The 16,401-nt window shown below is 45.6% G+C and overlaps 1 protein-coding gene across 6 annotated transcripts in view; it reads right to left on the bottom strand.

Annotated features, from left to right (window-relative positions):
* KDM4B (lysine demethylase 4B) overlaps positions 1 to 16,401 on the bottom strand; it is a 131,663-nt gene that overhangs the window by 59,270 nt on the left and 55,992 nt on the right. The gene's annotated exons all lie outside the window — the stretch shown is intronic.

Here is a 16,401-nt window from a genome sequence, read left to right on the forward strand (position 1 = left end):
CTTACTGATGTAGCCGCCACTGCAGGGATCGGCTCCCTCCAAAATGGGAGCGCTCAAGGAAGGGCAGGAGGTTTTGGCTATACTGAGAAATGCAAAGTAAGACGCTCCTTGGCACCCTCACCTGGCTGCTTGCCTTCCTGACCTGATTCAAGCACATTATTTGAACCCTCGTTACTACTCCCCATGGTAAAGTGCCCCCCAAACTATGCTTCCTTTTCCCTTACTTCCACATTAAGCCCAACTTCATCCAATTCCCTGCAGCAATGCCCATCTAGATGGGCAAGTTTTCAACAGCAGCCAAGACCCGTAAGCGGCAGAAGAGGACAGGCGATTCTCAGATGAATGAGTTAACGTTTGAAAAAAAATACAAATGAAAATATGAGCTGCAAACGAGTAGCTTGTGTGTTTACTGGCTGGCTGTTGCCAACTTGTGGGAAGGAAGATGAGCCTTGACCCCCTGTTTCTAGTGTAATTATTAGCATTGCAGTACGTCTCGACAACAAACCAGTTCATTAGGAAACCCACTGGAAACCCTCCGCAGAATTTCATAAACAAAACAATTAGACAAAGACTTCCAAGGACTCCCCCTGGTCCTTGGCTGCGAGGCACGTTTCCTCTCTCCTTGCTTCTGTAATGCTCGATGCACACTTCTCTGAGCAGGGTGGTGTTAGATAGGTGGCCTACGGTGTTAGATGGGGGAGGGAGAAGAACCGCGGGGTAGCAAATGAGGGTCAGATTTACCCCACTTTGCCCGTCTGAAAGACCAGGCTTGCTTAGGAAACTGCATCGCAGGCTGCATGGAGCGGTGTTTCATGCTGGGCAAAATTTTAAAAGCTCGTATGCTTCACTTACCTTGCACCAGAAATTTCTCCTGCTACTTTACCTGAAGAAAGAGTAAAGCTACTGTACACCTTCCCCAGCCCTGAAGGATTATGCCAGCTGCTTTCTACCCAGGCAGCTTCCATGGCTTTAGCCTTAAAACTACTCCAGGCACATGTGGTTTGTTGTGCAGAGCAAAAAGAATTACAGTATTGAACAATTCCACCTCACTAGGATCCTGAGCTGTGTGTCCAAGCCAAAGAGCCCTAGCACTGAAGGGGAGATTGCTGGCAAAATCCTCTCCGCAGTGCTGGAAATGGGAATCCAATGAAATACCAACTCTGCTCCTTCCTGGTGTTCTTATTCCATTAGAGGGGCTGAAAAAAAAACAACAGACTTCCTTATGAGTGCTTTATAAATCACCACCTGTTGGCTATCTTAGGCCATCGACCAGCAGGGACATGTTTCATTCTCTCCACTGCCGTGTCAGATGCATAGTTTGGTGAAAGAAAACTATTACTTGTAATTCTTGCTCTCAGAAAGTATGCAATTTTAGTAGGTCGTTACTTCCGAGCAGCTGCAAACCACAACATTTCGAAGTTCCCACGCTGCTATGCCACGGGTACTCTAGATTGCCTCTGCTGATGGAGACGGCAGTCCCACATTGAGTCTGGATTCTGCTTTCCATACGCTTCCCGTCTCCTGTAAGCTGCATTGCCACACAGGTGAAAGGGTGGGTGGGGAAATGTGATCCACCATCTTAAACCCCATGCAATCAAGGAATGAAAAGACGGCACCCATCCCTGTGGCAGCACAGATGGTTTTTTTTCATGAGTCACTCGTGGTCAAAGTGCCATACTTCAAAGATGTGCCCTGCCACACTAATTAGGGACAGTTCAGGAATATGCATTACCAACTGGAGCAGTTGGGTCTTTTGGACCAGGTGGCCACAAGTGCCTGGTCCAATTCCATACCTGTACACAATCTCCTTTGCTTACTGATGTACTGAGGACTTGCAACACAGAATTGAAGCCAATGTTTTGGTAATAAGGTCTGAAGAGGGAGACACGAACGCCAAATCACCTGCATTTCAAGGATGTTCATATTAAGTTTGGATTCTTTGACTAAAGGTCTGTAGGACTGCATTCCCCAGATGCTGCCTCCATCATCACTATGATTTAGATGGAAGGAATCGGGAAGTACTTTCCTTACTGTAAAGTAAGCTGTGCTTAGGCTGTACAAGGCCAGTGCAACCCAGAGGAACACCAACATATGGGATGCTGGCTGCACTGTAAGATCCTGGAACCCCAGGAAAAATTAGCCATCCCCCATGGAGGTGCAAATCGCTGATACCACGAACACTGCTGAAGCCAATCAAGCCAAGCCCTTGTAGCTCATCTTCAAACCTGCCAATGGAGCAACTCATAAGCAAAGTGTGAGACAAATGGTCAAAATGTGCCAAATCTATTGCGATCTATCACTTAAACACATGAAAACTCTTATAAAGGCATTCTCTTTCTTTTAACAAGGTCTGACAAACAGGCTCTGCTTTCCAGTAGAAGGTGGCCATGATCCTTTCTTCCTCTTCCAGTAAAACCCCCTCTACAATGCACAAGAGTGCAGGGAACGCTTGCACGCTTACCATACAAGTATGGTATGGTACCATACAATGAAGTGGTCCACACAAGCCTGTAGTAATGCTAGCTGCTAGGAGATACTCTAAGATTAACCCCCTTCCAAAGGTTAAAGATCTAAAGCCTACCGGCTGTACCTCCAACAGCAAGGATTCAGTACGGAGGGTGTTTGTATACAAGTAAGGGAGGTGGGAGATTATTCATCTAGCCTAAAAGACAAAAAGATATCACAAGCACCAACGGCCTCTCCGAGAGAGATGTGAAAAATGAAGCGTTTCCAGTCTTCTCACTCTGAATCCACATCTACCAGCAGATATTTTCAAAGCAGCATGCGAAGCTACTGTGTTATTAAGCGCAAGCAAGATCCGAAGCCCCATGACGGAGATTAAGAAGTACTCGTCTCCAAGCCACCCAGTCAAAACCGCGCAACAGGAACTGGGAACTGTCACCAGGGAACCAAGCTGGAAGGAAATTAGAAGCGCGGCTGTCAGGAAAGACACAGGATTAAACAAAATGAAGCTAAAAACCAGGACAGGCTGTTCAGAAGAGGAGTCTGCTCCAAGTGCACTCTCATAAAATGCAATCTTTTATTTTTTTAGGTGTTCTTTGTATATATGGTGAAAGAGTAGGCGGGTAATGAATGCTACACTTAGGATAGCAAAGGTATTTAATAAAGCATTTATGGAAGGCAGTGGGGAAGAGCGCCAAGGTGAAAAGAGCTCTTTTTCCTTATCCTTCCCCTGCAAACTGGCAAGGGAAAATTGCCGCTGGAGCAGGCAGTCTTAGTACACCAATCATGTAGCAATACTACAGTACTCAAAAGAGTGCCCCATCAGTGCTCTCCTGATAGGGTGGCACTATCGTACAAAATGCAACAGAAAGGTAAGACTGGCTGAAGATGAATCAGCTCCAACGAGACCGGCAGAAAAGCAACAGCAAAAAGAGTGTTTCACTTCTAAGGCCCTTGGAAAAAAAAGAGGGCAGGAAAGCAGGGGCCCAGCTCAGCTATCAACTGATTTAACTAAGGTAGACAGGAGTGCTGCAGAGAGAGAGAACAGGCTTTTAAACTGTAGTGACATCAGTTTAACATGTACATTCATCACTTCCAAAGAGCCACAAGCACAAAGTTGATCAATATGGACTTACTGCCATGCAGAAAACAAGAGAGAGACAACCCCCTTTCCTGTGCCTACCCACCCGCTCTCACTCGGCCTGAAACCCCCTCTGCCCTCCCCAACACAGACCCTGGAGCACATCCACTATGAGCACACCCCCCCAGCAGAGAAACTCTCCTGAGCCAGATGAACTGGATGGAGACATGAGAAGATTCATCTTCCCTGAAGCACGTTTACTGTGAAGGCATAAAGATGCATTTAAATTACACTTGTAATAGTTTTCTAGGATTCCCGCAGAGTTTGAGTTAGCTTCTTGTCACCAGCAGGAAAAAGCCCCGGGAAAAGATGCTTGGAAGGGCATGCATTTCTTTTACAAGAGGCAGCGAAAGCTGCTCCCAGTCACTAGGGAAAGGAGGAAAAGGGAACCACAAAGATAGTGGGAGCTTTATAAACAACCCAACTCCACACTCCGGGTCACACGGAAGATGCGTTAGTCTGGAGTACAGCACAAAGGGCAGTTGTAGCCAGCATCACCAATCACAGGTATAACACACCTGTTCAAACCCACTACCTGTCAAGTATTACATTCTGATCTTACCTGAAACTCCTAACTGGAGAGGGATCTATTTCCTGAATCAAGGGCGCTATTCAGCTGGGATCAAGAACACCCGGCTCAGTATTTGGATTTCTGACAGGAGCCCACAACCAGAACTTGAGTCTTGGTGAAGCAGAAAACATACAACAGAAGTCAGCTCATACAGGGTAGTTATCAGCGTTAAGGGAGGGTCCCAAGCTGCAGAGCACTGGCCACTTCACGCTAATTCTACACACAGACACTTATTTCATAGTTTTGTAGTCAGGGGCTGGAAGGGACCTTACAGATCATCAGGTCCAGCCCCCCACTGGGGTCAGATGAGCCCAGCAAGAAGGGCATCAAGATGCTTTTTGAAGATCACCAGGGTGCAGCAAGTATAAGCAGCTCACTCTACTTTCAAAGTGCTACCCTGTACTTACTGGGCGCATCTACACATTCATTAATGCACCTTAGATACTGCACATGTAGTTCAGTACTTGCTTAATGAAGGACTAACTAAATGCACAGTAACGAGCAGCGCTGGCGCAGTTATTTTGTGATGTTTATTGCTCATTAGCCTCATAGCATTATGCAGTAGGCTATTAGCACGGTTTCTAACTGCCATGCTACCGCGCAGTGTTATTAGGCTAATGAGCAGTAGGCGTCTCGTGTAGACTGTGTACTAAAAATATGCATGTGAAGAGTTAGTGCAGAATAGCTAGTGTACTATAAATTCAGGCCGTACCTTAGTTTGAGATAACTTCCTTATGTAAAAAAAAGAAAAAACACACCTTACCTTTTCTCTTCCAGCCAAGTAGAGGTCAAGAGGCTAGAGACTAATCGGTGCTGATAATGCTCGGAAGTGATATAGCACTAGTCTTCAAGGAGCTGTACAAACATTAATTTTTAGTTCTACTGACTTGTTCCACTCCCTCTTAAGCCCTGCACATACATAACCAGAGAGATAATTATATTTGCATAGGGTATGCTTAGCTTTTTTTCCAACCCCCCACATTTGCCTTCCCAGGACTCTAATGTAATTGCTGCAACAGTACTAACGCTCTTAGGGGCATGCCCCAATTTAGCTAACAGTGAAGTCAACCAAATACACAACTCAACACTTAAGGGCATGGTTCAGAAGTTTTTATTCAGTTTCTAACAAGTCAAGACTTTCACAGACCTCAACAGGAGAGCTGTGGTTGCGCAAAGGCTTGAGGTTTTATTTCTCTATCAACATCTGTCTAAATGTACAATATTGCCTTGATTAGGAGGGGGGAAATGAGGTTTCTTGAATAACGAACAGCACCGGCAATCCCTCAGATGGTAGGCAATGCCACTGCCACCCTTTCATCAAGACTAGAGCTGAACAATTCCTCTCTGAATTAAATTAAAATTGACTGGTTTGGACTCGCAGCCGTGATACCCCGGTGCCAGAACAGGAGCACTGGAGCCTCATCACATCCAAATGTTATATGAGACCTGAGCCCAGTAAAGCCAGCTCCTCAGAAGGTACAAAGCCGGCTAGAGAGATCCCATGGCCCTCTTACTTTTGTCAAGCCTTTGGTTAAAATTCTCATGACGTGCAAGGACGGGAAAGGGAAGTCCCACAGCAACAAAAGCAAATCTGCCTCTCACAACATTTTGCCTTTGAAGCTCATTGAGTTTCGACTACATCCCGAGGTGTGACAACGCTACACAGCGTTCTTAGCTTGGGGACGGGCTTTACAAGAACGACTCCTGAAGGGCTGGGACCCTTCGAGCACAATGGGACACATGACGCCCGTCCACGACAGGCTCCAAACATGCACAATTAAGAACGCTAGTGTCTTCTCCTACCTCACGCCATCTGAAATGCTAGGATTTTAAAACGTTGCTCCACGACCCACTCCGCTGAGGCTGTCAACAAGGAACTGGCTCTCCAGTTCAAGAATCCATAATTTATGTGCTCCTTGAAGTGAAGGGACCATTGTTGTGCTTGGTGGAACAGAGGTTCGGAGGCTGCTCTTTCCGCTTTCACAGTGACGTTCCCCAGGTGTCCCTTCAGCGTTGCCTTTTGATGCTATTCCAACAAAGTGATGCCAGCAGGGGAGGCAGAGACAAATGTAAGGAGGATTTTTCTTTTTTTTTTTTTTTTAAGGGATTTTGGTAGTCTTGTGATACAAACCTTCCTCAAGCCAGGTGACCCTAAAGCTTCTACCTTCTGACACATGAATGATTGGGTCTCGTAGACAGATCAGGGACTCGTGTGCAACAGGAAAGCTGAAAGAATAAACTGCAACGAGCACATTCTTCATGTAGCTATTTACTGCAACTGCAAAGCACACAGCACCCTCTACGCCATAAATCAGAGGGTTAGCGAGGCAGAGAAAGAATGGGAGATCCTGTCAACCCAGCTACCTCCGGATTCAACTGGGTCAGAGGCAGCTTTCCATTCCAGAAGGCTTGCCATCTCCCCTGGGCTCCTAGGTAATCATCCAGAGCAGGCAAATTTCCTACCAAACATGAGAACAAACAGTCCTCAAAAACAGCAGACACAATCTGGTTTACAATGTGCAGTAATCACGGCTCAAAGTAAACTATATGCCAAGTATCAAAATAGGCCTCAGCGGTAAACCAAGACAAGCAAAAAAAAGTGGCTGCAACCTTCAGCAGTCACCCTTAAACCAGAGGAGGAGTGAGAATGGGGGCACTGCTGTTCTGCTTCATGAGCAGAAAACGCTCTCTCACCTGGCGTTTTACAGGGCTGTAAACAGACATCTCATTTGAGGTTGGCCTGACTGGCCCAGGGTCTGACCAGGAGTGGCTCAGTCACTTGCCCCTTGAACCTGTATTGCTGCTCCACTGCCAATAGCTGGACCAGTCTGTCCCTGGATGACACACGAGACCCCCAGATGCACACGGCCATCTTCCAAATAAAAGCTTTTGCACATGTTATCCTGCATAAGATCAAAGAAGAGCAAGGCTCCAACGGATCTCATGAAGTCATCTAGTTCAGACCCTGCTCAAGGCAGGATCCCTGCCTAAAACCATCCCATGAGCACAGAGAGGTAGTTAACCACACTAGTGGGAAGCCAGGCAGAAGGCAGAGTAGATTTACACCCTATAGACTAACTAAATCAGAGACGTACAGCATAAGCTTGCACAGACTCGAGCTCATTTCATTCCAGCCAAGTATCTGCCCAACCTGCACTTGAAAGTGTCCAGGGATGGAGACTCCCCAACTTTTCCAATGCTTGGCCGCCCTTGAAGTCAGAAAGTTCCTAACCTCCAACCTAAATTTCCCCTGCTGCAGCTCGAGTCTGTTCTTCCTAGTCCTATGTCCTATAGCCACAGGTAAAAGCCCATCTCCATCATCTCTACAATTGCCCTTCAGGAATTTTAAGACTTTTCATATTCCCCCTCCCTCCCCAGCCGCCTTCTCATCTCCAGACTAAATCACCCTAGCTCTTTCAGCCTCTCTCACAAGTCATGCTTCCCAGGTCTCTAAACACTGTTGCACCTTGTGCTCCAGAGGGACTTGAAACGGGACAACAGACCTGAAGAATCCCAGCATAAAAGACTTTCTCCTGGGACAAGTGCAAATGTCTATTTACAGCTTAAGGGACTGAATCCGAGGAGGCAGAGCGAGCCTGGGGCTCGGGCCGACTCTCAAATGGCTAACCTGGTCCTTACCTTTGGAGAAACGGCACTGTCAACACTATTCCTCTTTATTACACAGAATAAGCTCCTTGTTGCATATAGTAATGCAATACAGCAGGGCTGTTTCACAACAGTCCTTAGTTCAACTTGTAAAACAATAAGGTACAAAGAGAGGATGTTTTTGCACGGGGTGGATGTGCATGCCTTCCAGAAACAAAACTCTGAGATTCAAGCTGAAAAAATTGTTCACTTGGAACAGCATTCAAGGTATCAAATGCAGCTCAGTTAATACATACTGCAATGCAATGATTCAGGTTTGATTTTGACCGTTTACAAGACACATATCCCTCTGCCTTATCAAAATTGTTCCTGCCAGCACCTCAGGAATTACATTCTTCGGGAACTAAATGGGCCTTTAAAGAGAAAAATCCTCCTGCACTCATGTGTGTTGTGTAAGCAGTGCTTCAGCTGGCGCATTGCTAACCTGTTGCCCAGCTGTATTTATTTGCGTCGTACTTTACAGACAAGATCCATCATATCCAGGCACTAAAAATCTAAATTAGATCTGTATCGCAGCAGCAGACAAGGAGGTATGGCAACAAGGGGGTCACGAGCAGTAAACTATGTGAAATAAATACTTCTCCTAAAAGACCAATCTTCCCCCAGACGTGCAGGATAAATATACTGCGTGCAATCTTGCTTGCTCCTTGTTCTTCTAAAAAAATGGTCAAATCAACCAGGCCTGGAGTGGACAGTGCTAGTGTGGAGACTGGTAATGGAAAGGAAGCTAGGAGAAGACGAAGGCTGCTTGTGCCAGTACATGAAAGGAGTCAGGGAGACAAGGCAAATTGACCCCATTTTGTATTGAGAGAGAGAACTGAGAGCATCTTTGGAGTAAATGGGATATAACACGAAGCTATGAAAATGCCAGTCTGCAGTTGCAGGGATGCTATCCACTAATATCTGCTCTTAAGGTTATAGAGACCATCAGAAATTGCTCCCCTTCCACCTGCTTATTTCTAGTCTGGTGTGCTGAAAAAAAAAACCACCCTAGAAAAGCTGCTCCGTGATGTGAACAGGAATTTTTCCGAGGCCACAGGTTCTGCAAGTGCCTCTTGAATAGGGAAGACTATAAGTAGAAGCTGCTGCAGGGGAGGGAGGGGTCCCAGCCTGACAGCTCACTAATACTCGCTATAAAAAGAGTTATTAATGATCTTGATTAAACGTGATCCTAAGCCACCTTCACTGACCGACAGGGCACCTGAATAAACAAACAGCAAAAGCAAAGCCTGCATGAGCAGAACGGCAGAATGGGACTGCAGGCTCATGCAGCAAGAATATGCACTGCTGGAAGAAAAAGCTCTCAGGTGCTGTCTTTCAGCCGTAAGATCTCCTTGAGACTGTTAAAAAGAATACGTAAATCAAATCAAATCAACCAGAGACCGCTGCCGGAGCAGCCAGCATCCATGCGAAGATGGGGCAGAGGAATTTCTTCTTGCTATGTCCTTGTCTAAGAGGCTGCCTCCAAACACCAACCACAGGTGTAGAAAAAAATGACTTGAATGTAGGTGCTTAAAACTGCAATGCTGTTTGCATGGTAAGAGTCTAAATGCCAAGGAATCCTGAGTACAAGTGGATACCTGAGAGGCTGTGCCATCCTTTTTTCCCCCAAGTATTTTACTTTTAATCTTCTCGGTATGTAGCAGATGATTTATATGCAGGTCTATTCCAATAATGCATCTTAAAAAGCAACATTTCCTGCAGGAGCTGGGTCCCTGTCTGGAAAACAAGGGAATCAGGCATGGATGTCACTTTAAAGAGGTAGAAGGGGCTGGTGACAGTGCTCCATGATTACACGCATGAGTTCCCAAGCTGATTTCTGATCCCCTTCACATTTGATAGACCAGCGGCTGCCAGTGGCGTCACTCAACGACAGCTCCTCCATGCTGATTAAGAAGCGGTTGAGATATGCGCCATCCAAGCCTTCTCCCTTGGGAGGAAGGCAAATGCAACAAGGTGCCCTGAGAATAGGCTTAGGCATTTACAGTGACAGCGATTCTCAAATCGGGGTACCAGGGCACCCTGAGGTGCAGGGGTGAGAAGATAAGTGAGGTGTTGGGAGATTAAGCAGATAAACTAAGCAGGTAAGTGGAGGCTTGGGCTTGCCCCTGCCCAGAGAATCCTCCATCCCCACTGCCGTACCCCTCCGTAAGGAAGCAAGCACTGCAATCGATACATTAGTTTTTTTAATTGGGTGCCACTTAATTCACAAAATGTTAGGGAGGAATGCTTCAAGTTCAATGAGGGGTGCCTTAAGTCAAAAAAGGTTGAGAATCACTGGAGTACAATATCAATGGCAAAGCCTATCAGACTTTGCACTTTGGGGTATATGATCACAACCACAGGACAAGCGTGACATTTGCCCCCAGCATAAAGCAGTATCTTTCGCTGCGGGACACGGAGGAGAGTATGTGATACTTTCCCCGAAATCCCCAGAGACTGGCCATTATCAAACACACAATTAAGATGCGCCCAAGTCCAGAATGATTCCCATATTGCAGCGCTATGGAAAAATGCACCGACAACTTCCTTTGTACAATCCAAAGCCAAGAAGGAGCTATGGAGGCTTCAGACCAAACCATTCACACAAAGGACGCGCCTCTAAATAGGGCTGTCAGTTTGGAAACATCTTCTCATTAAGCCCTGCTCCAGGAGCCAATGTACGCTCCCACGGTAGGAACAAATTTCCACCCTTTGGGGCTGTCATGCGTTTAAAATAGTATGGTGAGATCATTTCTGTTACTAGTTGCCCAACGCTTAAAAGGAAACAAAACCCCCATCTACTGGCCTGTGAAGAAAGGTCACCAAGTCTGAATTTTCATTCCTTTAATGACCTTGCTCACGTTACTTGAATTAGACTAGGGAAGCAGAGCCCAGCCGCCTAACCCATGATCTGTTCCACTTACACCTCCCGTTTTAATCACATTGCAACCAGGCCAGGAGATAGCTGTTTTGTTAGGGGGTATCTGCACACCATGATGTCATGGCTATGTACGCATGTGCTGGCATACAGATGATCCCTGCAGCGCAAGTGGATCCCCAAGAGAGAAGGAGAGAAAGTGACTTTGTAGAGTAGAAACGAGTCAGGAAAAACAGAAAAATTGGAGGAAGGAAGCTCTCAAATGTCATCGATCTGGCATCGTCCCAAGCATCCAGGACCAGTGACGAGGCCTGAAGTAGTTTCGGTAATGCAACACAAGGTTACAGTAAGCCTTTATATCTGTGATTCAAACAGCAAGCATTATTATTAGAAAGCGGGATGTTGAAGCCCTTCCTGCTAATCTATACCCATAAAAATAGAAATCGTTTCAACAGTTCGGTAGGAGACAGCCCAGTAACCTTACTTGATAGAAATCAGTCCTGAGGATTTATATACATCTTGAGAGACAGAAAGGAGTTTTGTTTGTCACAAGCCAGTACCTGGTGTCGAAGCCAAAGAAGCAATTACTCGAGAGATCAGCAGACCTGACCTGAAAGCAGCAAGCACCTGTTCTGATGAAAGAGCTGAAACCAGATCAGACCAGGCCCGCGGGAAAAACAAGAGAACTGTTGAGCGCTTGCGGTGTCCTATCTCCCAAGAATCGGCAACACTCGGCTTCCCTGCCCGAGCCCGAGACATGCTAAGCAGATACAAGAGACAAACCGGAAAGCACAAATTTGACTCGACAATCCTACCGTGGACTGGCTCTTAGCTTAGCTAACAAAAGGATTCCTTGGTAGAGACCCCAATATGGTAAAAGGCCGCCTGCGAGAGCAAGTAGCTGACAGATAACAGCTCATAGAAAACCAAATATTCCTCTTGAGTTCATTACACACGCTTCCACTATTCACCGACAGCATTTCCCATAAGCACCTCTTACAAAATTAATCTCTTCTAGGTTCTTAAAAGCATCGCGCTGTAACAGGACACCCAGCTATTTACTCAAGTGCCCGCCACCTTTAACCAGCTTTTTGTACGAAGTATTTTCCGGCACGGGGTTACAGAGCCGCAAGGTCCATTCAGCCATAGTTAGTAATCCGCGTAACTTTGCGGGCACTGTTGATTTTCTGTTAGCGCTGATACGTGTTCTGCTACGAACCGGTTGTGCTGTAATTGTAAACTGATCATTAAACTCGATTTTTGGATATAATGAATTTCTGGAGGCCAGGCAGGGCTCGCTGTAGTTGTCAGCCCATTCTGTCTGCCTGGCAGGCAGCTAGCGCTGCTCTAGCCAGGTTTTTCTGAGGTTGCCCTTCACAGTGGAATATGAACTCCTTCCTCAAGTTGCTCTTTAACATCTTTCCTTCCACCCACAGCTACGAACGGCAGAAACTGTGTTGCGGAATAGAACAAAACGAAGGGCACGAGTCAACCGGCTTGCTGTGAAAACCAAGCTGTTACCAGCCTCTTGTGCAGTAGCAGGAACAAAAGTCTGGCGTGCTGGCAACCGGAGGAGAGGCGATGAAACCAACAGGCAGAGCCTGGTGTTGCTCGACTATTATTCTGTACTTCCAGAATGCGATTCGGTCCAGGAACCCTAAACAGCTATAGTGAATTCAGGAAAAAATTACTCCAGTATAGATGGAAAAAAATTACTCCAGTTGACTTACCTGAAGAGTCAACGTAGCTGCTTTAGTCGGTTAAAAAAAAAAAAAACTGCACTGCCCAAAATCGCATCGTCCAGGACTTTCCTTTCTTCAGGAAGAGTGCAGACAATGTGAGTTTACACAAAGCACAGCCATCTGATATTTCATTAAATCCCTATTTAGCTTAAAATGAGATTCAAATGAACCTTTTGCCCTTATACGAGCAGAGCCCTCGCACCTCATCTAAAATCTCCTGCCAAGGTACCAAAGGGTTAATTAACATGTGTGCCAATCCCGGTTTTGGCATTCAATGGAGACCTACAAACAGAGAAGAGTCACTGCGTGGACTGGAAATAAATTGGGCATCTCCTTCCACACTTCAACTTTCTCTCCCCAGATTTGCTCGGAGCTCTCCATGTTGCTTGTTCAGTAATTTCACGCTACGCCGCCTAACAACGTAAGCACGGAGGCTCAATCTAAAACTGCACTTCCCAAATGTCACTTGTTTGTGAACACATGGATGAGCCCAAAATTGCTTTTAATATTAGAGTGGTGCCTGCTGGCACCCACTGTAGTTAAGGGTCTGTCAAAATCTGCATGACAAACCCCCATTTTGGGGGGTTTTCATAACTCCATGGCAATTTGCTACAGACAAACTTCCCATGCAAGGTCACCACAGATATGAACCGAGCTCACATCAAATCTGCTTGGCCATTTTTAAGTCGGAAGCCAACGAACCTCATTTAAGACCTCTTGCCGTTTTATGCTTTTCTGACGGCTCCTTTAACTTCAAAATGGGATCTCAGACTTCTGGGCTCCACCCTGCCCGTTACTTACCCTGCAGCACACCTTGGTAGGGGTCAGGTATTTGAACGGGGGAGAAGCAGGAAGCAGAGGTAGCTGCATAAAAGTATTGTTCGTCTTTTCTTCTCTTATAAAGGTTATTATTTGGTTAGTCATCACTAATATCAAAATGGTTATCATTACTAGCTTGGAAGTCACGCCCAACTGGCAAGGTATTTACAAGGATCTTTTTCTTGAAATCGCACGGCGGCTGTAGGACCACTGGTGTAGGCTGGCAGAAGGCACTTGCACCACTCTCTTTCCTAACCCTGCCCAGAGCAGGTCTAGACAACACAAAGGCACAGTGTTTAACAGCCTGTTCACACTAGTCCCTCACCCTCTCTGCTACCAATGGAGTTGCAATGGTGAGAATTTCAAGAAGCTTAGCATACGTTAGGTTAGAGATGAAGTCTCTTACTTCAGCTATCATTCTAGCTTGGCGACTCAGCCAGAAAGCACTGCAAAAAAAAAAAAAAAAATCAGAATTTTTCTTTCAATCCATAATGGATGTCTGCTCCCCCCACCCTTTTTTTTAAATTAAATCTTAAATTATATAGGAATTGATGCTGCCTCTCTAGCATATTAGCCAGACATTACTCAATCCATGCTCGGGCACCAAAGATGTTCCAAGCCAGAACAGCTACTACGGCTACGAATTCCCTGGTCTTGCAGCTTTAAAGTAGCTTTGCGTCGACAGGATCTGCTTAGTTTTGATTTCAGCAGAAGTTTAGTTTAACGGCATTTAAAAAAAAAAAATAAGATGAAAAAATTGAAGTTCAACTGTACAAAGGAACGGGCTATGGTCTAGCCAACATCAGGGAAGAAAGCAACTAGAAACGACATAGCTATGACCAGCCCAGAGCTTCTCAAACTGTGGTCCACGAGCTCCATTCAGGTGGTTCGCAGAAAGGTTGCAAAGCAATCGATAATACCCGTACTTGTAAGGTAAGACTACTGATATTCAAATACGAGTTGTGTGCTTTGATTTGTAGAACAAAAAAAACGTATTCAGTGGTCCGCCAAGGCCCTCAGCAATTTAAGTGATCTGCAAAAAAAAAAAGTTTGAGAACCACTGCCCTAGCGTATACTTTTGTGGATGCCGGGCCATCAGACCTTGAAAAATTAATAAGAATGTATTGGAAAGAGGTTGAGTTTCCTGCACACGGCATAAAACCAGTTGGAAGTTAAGTAGAAGTTTTTCTCCACGGTTTATGATTCCCTAGTCAAGCATATTATGGTAGCTTTAAGTCTCCTTCTGAAGAAGTCAGCGGCAGCCCTATCTGGAGACACCTGTTCTATTGTGGCGCACGTGCTTGGAAATAATTACTACAGCTCTTGGCTAAAGCCCCTAATCTCTAGTGCCTTACCCCAGAATCGAAAAAAAAAAAATCAGTCTAATCTGAATGACTGTCTAGATCTGCAACCTCACTCGCACTAGCCCTACTACAAAAGTCAAAGCAGACTTGAGCTCAAGGAGGGAAGCGGGATGTGACAAGGCAAGGCAGCGCTGGCTGATCAATTCTGTTCATGCTCCGAGCTATAGCAGCGCACGCTGGAATTCCCATCAAGCAGCCTCACATTTCCTCCAAACTGTCAATGAAAAATACTGCCAAGATGTATGTTCGTGGAGGTAAGGGGAATTTATTTTAGAACAAGTATAGAGTTCAAATGTCAAATCTGGCAGCTAATAACAGATCCCCCGAGACCATGAGCTGCAAATTACTGGAAAAATAAACGAGGCAGGCACTTCACCTTTCAGCAGCCTAAAGGGATGGGCACCTTTCTACGGGATGAGCTGCTCAGACACTGAAGATTATGGCATTCGATAGTCGCGGCCAGTCTGCCCGTGCCTGCTTAGGCAATGTCACAGAACACAGAGCAAGGAGGATGAGGATGTAGCAGAGAGAAGAGCCTCTGCAGGGTGTCATTAGTCTCCCTCTCCTACCTGGACAGACTGTATTGATCCATTAAAAATTGAGAACTTGAAAGAAAGAGGCAAGGAAGATGAAGAGTAACTTTTCTTCAAGTCACCATGGTTTCTGGGATTCCACAAGTTCCTCGACAGTCGAGCAAGAAATGGAAACTAGGATGAGCGTGTGCAGCCTCAGGAGCAGAAGGAAGTGCCTCACATCACTGAAGCAGCAGCCATTCACATTGATTAATGACCATCAATGATTAGCAGGGACTAAAATCAGGTCTAGGATATCCTGGCTTGGCTGAAGAAGACAGCTGAAAGGATTACAGCTTGAAGATGAAAAGTTAGAGGGAGGGTGCTGTCAGGAACATGAATATCCCCAAACCTGTGAAGGGAGGGTTAAAAAACTTCATGATCAACTATCCATACACGCAACACAAGCCACTACCAAATCTATATGCATCTCAGTGCCTCGATCCAGGGACCAAAGTAGTCGAGCTCATCATGAAAATCAGTGTTCAGGTATAGCCCATTTCAGACTTTGAAGGTGATATCGCTCTATGGCAGAAATTAAGTCCTTCTCCATGTCAATTTAGCATTGCTTGGACAGCACCACAAACTCAACTGCTGTTACCTGTGTAAGAATTCATCCTCTCTCGCAACACGCAGGAAAACCAGACCATCACTAAAAAAGACCAGAAGTGCCATCTACCTCTATACATCAGCACTTGCACATGGCTTTCTGTGCATATCCAGTGACTTGACTTACCACCCCTTCAGGACAAGGCATGCAAAATACCTCTGCTGTTGACTAGATCCACTCATTAACTTGGAAGCTCTCTCCTCACTGCCACTGATGTAGATGCAAATAAAATAAAAAAAAAAGTGACAAAACAAATGAAGCATGTATTCTGCCTGGAAGGCCACCAGCTCTGGTGAGCTGTCAAAGGGAACAGCTCTGACTACTGAGCTGTCAAAGGAAACACGTTGCATAGAAAAGGGTCTCCGATGGAAGCCCTCTTACGGAGGTTTGTCCCAGAAACCGAAAGGCGCCGCATGCAGGTAAGCAAATGGCTCCCTCATCTCTCCCAGCAATTGAGACCTGAACAAAGTTTCTCACATTGCAAAAAAAATTAATAAATAAAAATCAATTATTTGCAGGTCATGTGCACATTTTTGTCACGTTTTAAACAGCTGCATGACTTCACCTTTCAACTTTTTTTTTTTTTTTTTTTT

The sequence above is a fragment of the Alligator sinensis genome, unplaced genomic scaffold (assembly GCF_000455745.1).
Source record: "Alligator sinensis unplaced genomic scaffold, ASM45574v1 scaffold1295_1, whole genome shotgun sequence".
NCBI classification, from domain to species: domain Eukaryota; kingdom Metazoa; phylum Chordata; order Crocodylia; family Alligatoridae; genus Alligator; species Alligator sinensis.